The sequence below is a fragment of the Felis catus genome, chromosome B1 (genome assembly GCF_018350175.1).
Source record: "Felis catus isolate Fca126 chromosome B1, F.catus_Fca126_mat1.0, whole genome shotgun sequence".
Taxonomy (NCBI): Eukaryota; Metazoa; Chordata; class Mammalia; order Carnivora; family Felidae; genus Felis; species Felis catus.
Window position 1 is genome coordinate 87092748 of NC_058371.1, and position 6881 is coordinate 87099628.

The window sequence follows — 6881 nt, forward strand, 5'->3', positions numbered from 1 at the left end:
GAAGGAGCCAAAGTGACCAAAATGGACACCAAAGTATCAAAGGCACACAAATATTAGAAAAAGAGATGAGGAGACACAGCAAGATAATGACTATGGAACACAGGCCTTTTAGGCCAAAAATTTTGTTTCCTATTTCATCCCTGCTGCTATCACTCTGTTAAATCAACAGTTCAGTTGGGCCAGCTGTTCTAGTGATAAAGCTTTAAATAAGGATATTGAAATCACCGAGACAAATGATGGAGTCATCCTTTACCATAATATATTTTCATAATGCCTAACAGTCCCCCATTTAATCAAGAGATTGGCAGGACAGGGAACAAGTTGATAATTTGCAGTTGGGATGTAATAAAAATGTTATAATTCATGGACGAGACACCCAGACTGCATTATGTATTATGAGTTTAACTTGACTTATAACTCTTTCTGGAATTTAAACTGTCATATCCAACCATATGCGTTGACTTTTATAGTGATTTAATGAGTTGTTTGGTGAAAATAAATGTTGACAAAGTTACAAAATTTTCTTTCTTTCTTCTTCTTTTTTTTCTAATGCTTGTTTTCTCTTTGGATACCAGAGTTGGCTGCTTTACAATAATCCAAGAGTTTCTCTATCCTCATAATCTATGGACAGGATCTTGACCTTGGATGGGTTTTACATGCTTGATCTTGGTGGATGGATCATGGCAAAGAGAGCTTAACAGAACATGGTGATTAACCTCTGGTAGCAGCAAAATAATAGTGTACATTTGGAAATAATAATTCTTTATGTCTGGAGTGTAGGCTGATTCCCCAGGAAAGTGTCTCATCTTCAGGATGTGGTTTGACTTCAGCTTAGTTTTGCTGAGAGGCCATGTTGCAGCAATTCAAATTGCTGGTCCTGATGCTGAATTTGCAGGGTGAATGATTATCTTGTAAAAAATAGCTTAATTCCAATGGACTCTCAAGGGAGAATCTCAGCTACTGGATTGATGCCGTGGATACTGAAAGAAATGAAATAATGCCAAATTGTAGTAGTAGTGTAGCAAAGAATCTTATCAAATGAGCTGTAATTTGAGCAGGCACACATTATACACTCATTAAGAAAAGTGAGGAACAAGTAATTGGCTTATTATGTACTCTTTAATTGGTTCAACTAACTTTTAGTTACGGCATAAGGGAATAGATGGGGAATCCTGTTTTGGGGTTTGGCCAGGCCAGAGAGACCTCATGAAATTTCCCTACATGATAAAAATGATTACATGTACCACCATTTAGCAAACATAATAAGGAAATAACCCATAATCTATTAAGAGCTGCCTAACCATCCTCACTGTGTGGTCAATGAGCCGGCATGAATGTAAAACTCCCTGGGAATAAAGTGATCTGATGTGTGAGAGGGAATGACCTCCTTTAGGGCACCTAGTACCCTGAAGAGTGATTTACTCTCTTGTCCTACAAAAAGCCATTTACCTCGGGGGGGGGGGGTGACATTTTTCTTACCCATGAATTTCACCCTAGCTGCTACTGTTATCTGCATATATACAAGTAAGTGGAAATTTGAGGTAATTACCTAGATCATATGGACCCCTAAAACACTTTTTCTTCAATTGTTTAGACATTTCAGTCAAATGGGTTCTGGCCTAAGTGATGATTACCTTAATTTTGTGTTTCACTTTGAACATGGGGACTAGACTATGTCTGAGGAGGGAAATATGTCAAAGTTATAGAAGGAAACATTTTCCAAAGTGTTTGAGATAATCCATAGTACAAAAGAAAATTTGCTTGTGAAATGCAGCCCAATGACAACTGATGCATTTTTACCTTTCAACAGTTATTATTTAAGGCCAGGTTTTAATATTAGATCAATAAACAAAAAATAAATAATAGCTATAAATAAATAAAAAATGGCTTATTATCTGAATGCAAAAAAATGGAGTCTAATATTTTTAGCAGCAAAACCTGACCACCTTGTACCATGTCCACTGCCAATACCTTGCTTAAGGAACCACTGTCTCACACCTGTATCATTGAAAGTCTCTAAACCAGTCTCCCGCTTCCACCCTCCATCTGGCTGTGGTGCTTCTGCTTTTCACACAGAAGCCAGAGTTTTTCTATAAAATGCAAGTCAGTTTTGTCATTTCCTTTCATGGAAAAAATTCTTCATGTCTTCCCATTTTACTCAGAGTAAAGACCATGGTCTTCTTTGGTCTATTGCCAAAGGCTTTGTGAGATTGGTTTCTAACAAATTCTTTGCCCTCTTTTTGAGTTCTTGCCACTGTTCTAACCACACTGGTTTCCTGGTCATTTGCTGACCACATGAAGTACCCTCTTCCCTTGTGATCTTTGTCCTCGCTATTTCTTACACCTGGAAGGCTCTTGCCTTTCTCCATGACTCATTTTCTCCAGAATCTCTGCACAAATGGCCTCTCATCAGAGAAGACTTTTGTGACCACTTGCCATAAAATAAATGATATTCTTAATACTCGTTCCTTTCCCTTATTCTTCTTCATAGAATTATCATCACCTAATATTTCCTGTATTTATCCCTTGATTTGTGTATTGCCAGGCTCCCTTTGCCCCTAAACATATATACAAGGGCAGAGATGTTATATTGTTGTTTGCTTTTCATGGCATATTGAATTTTCCAAGATGGCCACAAAAGCTCTTGTCTTTTTAGAATGTGATGTTGACATTCTCTCATTGAGGGATGTGTGTGTGTGTGTGTGTGTGTGTGTGTGTGTGTGTGTCTATGCTTCTTCTTCTCTAATCTTGGCAGGCCTGTGACTACTGGCTGAGGTGATGCTATGTGATTTCCAAGGTTAACTCATAAAAGGCAATATGACTTCCTTCTGGTCCTTTGGGATCCTTTGCCTTGGAACTCTGCTGCCATGCTGTGAGGAAACCCAGACTACAAAAATGGATTATGTTTAATTGACACAGTGACACCCCTAGCTAAGGTCCAGCATTAATTACCAGACATATCATTCAGAAGGCTTTGAGAAGGCTTTCATATCATTGAGAGGACTCCAGGTCCCAGTCACCATCTGACTGAAATTGTATCAGAGACCCCAAGAGACAACTACCTAGGTTATCCTAGTCAACCTCCAGAACTATGTTGTATAATAATAAAATTATTGCTATTTTATAAGCCACTATATTTTGGGATATCTCATTTAGCAGTGATAGACATCCAGAACACTCCTATATCCCCATACCCTAGAATAGAGCCTGAAAGATACTTCCCCAATAACTATTTTCTGATGAGCCAATGGTGCAGAACTCGAACTGAAAGTATACTGGTTTCTTGTTGGAGACTTCTTTCAGTCCTCTCTAACTGAATGGTAACTCTTGATTAATTGATGTACATATTATTCATCCTCTGTGTATTTGGAAATTTCAAGTTACCAATTTTTCTTTGAATTTTTAAATAAATAAAAGAATAGACAACTTAGAAGAGTTGAATAAAGGAAGGTAAACTTAAGAGGAGGCTTAAACAAATTGTCTTTTTCTCGCCTTTTTTTTTTTGGTGATTCCATTATATACATATACATCTTCAATAGAGAGAATGATAGTAAGTCTAGAAAAAGGCTTTCATGATCAAAAAGCTAAGGTCTTTGTATAACTGTTGATTGCTATTATCCTTGCTGTATTACTTCCTAGTTTAATTGCTAATCATGACTCACACAGGGAATAGAAAAGCTCTAGCCTATTTTACATTTTATATTATTAGTACAGTAGAATTTCAGACAAAAGCAAAAGGTAACAAGGAAACAATAGCTTTGAATGACACACTGGACCAGATGGACTTAACAGATATATTCAGAACATTTCATCCTAAATCAGTGGAATATACATTCTTCTCCAGTGCACATGGAAAGTTCTCCAGAATAGATGACATACTGGGACACAAATCAGCCCTCAACAAGTATAAAAAGATCAAGATCATACCATGCATATTTTCAGAATACAATGCTGTGAAACTCGAAATCAACCACAAGAAAAAATTTGGAAAGATAACAAATATTTGGAAACTAAAGGACATCCTCCAAAGAATGAATGGGCTCACCAAGAAGTTAAAGAGGAAATTAAAAAGCACATGGAAACCAATGAAAACAATAACACCATAGACCAAAACCTGTGGGACGCAGCAAAGGTGGTCATAAGAGGGAAGTATATAGCAATCCAGGGCTTCCTAAAGAAGGAAGAAAGGTCTCAGATACACAACCTAACCTTACACCTTAAAGATATGGAAAAAGAACAGCAAATAAGACCCAAAACCAGCAGAAAACAGGACATAATAAAGATTAGAGCAGAAATCAATGCTATCGAAACCAAAAAACAAACAAACAAACAAACGAAAAAACACCAGTAGAAGAATCAATGAAACCAGAATCTGGTTCTTTGAAAGAATTAACAAAATTGATAAACCACTAGCCTGTTTGATCAAAACGGAAAAGGAAAAGACCCAAATAAGTAAAATCAAGAATGAGAGAGGAGAGATCACAACCAACACAGCAGAAATAAAATGGGCAATCTGGAAGAAATGGAAAAATTCCTAGAAACATATAAACTACCAAAACTGAAACAGGGAGAAATAGAAAATTTGACCAGACCCATAACCAGTAAAAAAAAAAATCGAGCTAGTAATTACAAATCTCCCAAAAAACAAGAGTCCAGGGCCAGATGGATTTCCGGGGGAATCCTATCAAACATTTAAGGAAGAGTTAACACGTATTCTCTTGAAGCTGTTCCAAAAAAATAAATGGAAGGAAAACTTCCAGACTCTTTCTATGAAGCCAGAATTACCTTGATTCTAAAACCAGACAAAGATCCCACTAAAAAGGAGAACTGTAGACCAATTTCCCTGATGCACATGGATGTAAAAATCCTCAACAAGATATTAGCCAACTGGATCCAACAATACACTAAAAAAATTATTCACCACGACCAAGTGGGATTTATACCTGGATTGAACCAGTGGGACTGGTTCAATATCCACAAAACAATCAATGTGATACATCACATTAATAAAAGAAAGGACAAGAACCACATGGCCCTCTCAATAGAAGCAGAGAAAGCATTTGACAAAATAAAGCATCCTTTCTTGATAAAAACCCTCAAGAAAGTAGGGATAGAAGGATCATAACTTGAGATCATAGAAGCCATATATGAACGACCCAATGCTAATATCATCCTCAATGGGGGAAAAGCTTTCCCCCTATGGTCAGGAACAAGATGGGGATGTCCACTCTTGTCAAGGTTATTCAACAAAGTATTGGAAGACAGCCTCAGCAATCAGACAACACAAAGAAATAAAAGGCATCCAAATCAGCCAGGAGGAGGTCAAACTTTCAGTCTTTGCGGATGACATGATACTCTATATGGAAAACCCAAAAGATTCCACCAAAAAACTGCTAAAACTGATCCATGAAGTCAGAAAAGTTGCAGGATGTAAAATCAATGCACAGAAGTTGGTTGCATTCCTATACACTAATAGTGAAGCAACAGAAAGAGAAATCAAGGAATCGATTTCATTTACAATTGCACCCAAACCCATAAAATACCTAGGAATAAATCTAACCAAAGAGGTGAAAATCTATACACTGAAAACCATAGAAAGCTTATGAAAGAAATTGAAGAAGACCCACACAAAAAAGGAAAAATATTCCATAGTCCTGTATAGGAAGAACAAATGTTGTTAAAATGTCAATACTACCCAAAGCAATCTACATATTCAATGCAATACCTGTCAAAATCACACCAGCATTCTTCACAGAGCTAGAAAAAATAATCCTAAAATTTTTATGGAACCAGAAAAGACCCTGAATAGCCAAAGAAATCTTGAAAAAGAAAACCAAAGCAGGAGGCATCACAATCCCAGACTTCAAGCTGTATTACAAAGCTGTAATCAAGACAGTATGGTACTGGCACAAAAACAGACACTCAGATCAATGGAACAGCATGGAGAACTCAGAAATGGACCCACAAATGTATGGCCAACTAATCTTTGACAAAGCAGGAAAGAATATCCAATGGAATAAAGACAGTCTCTTCAGCAAGTGTTGCTGAGAAAACTGGACAGCGACATGCAGAAAAGTGAACTTGGACCACTTTCTTACACCATACACAAAAATAAACTGAAAATGGATGAAAGACCTAAATGTAAGACAGGAGGACATCAAAATCCTTGAGGAGAAAGTAGGAAAAAACCTCTTTGACCTTGGCTGCAGCAACTTCTTACTCAACACGTCTCTGGAGGCAAGGGAAACAAAAACAAAAATGAACTATTGGGACCTCATCAAAATAAAAAGCTTCTGCACAGCGAAGGAAACAATCAGCAAAACTAAAAGGCAACAGACAGAATGGGAGAAGATATTTGCAAACAACATATCAGGTAAAGGCTTAGTATCCAAAATCTATAAAGAACTTATCAAACTCAACACCCAATAAACAAACAATCCAGTGAAGAAATGGGCAAAAGACATGAATAGATACTTCTCCAAAGAAGACATCCAGATGGCCAACTGACACATGAAAAATGGTCAACATCATTCATCATGAGGGAAATACAAATCAAAACCACAGTGAGATATCACCTCACACCTGTTGGAATGGCTAACATTAACAACTCAGGCAACAACAGATGTTGTCGAGGATGCGGAGAAAGAGGATCTCTTTTGCACTGCTGGTGGGAATGCAAACTGCTGCAGCCACTCTGGAAAACAGTATGGAAGTTCCTCAAAAAACTAAAAATAGAACTACCCTATGACCCAGCAATTGCACTACTAGGTATGTATTTATCCAAGGGATACAGATGTGCTGTTTTGAAGGGACACATGCACCCCAATGTTTATAGCAGCACTATCAACAATAGCCCAAGTGTGGAAAGAGCCCAAATGTCC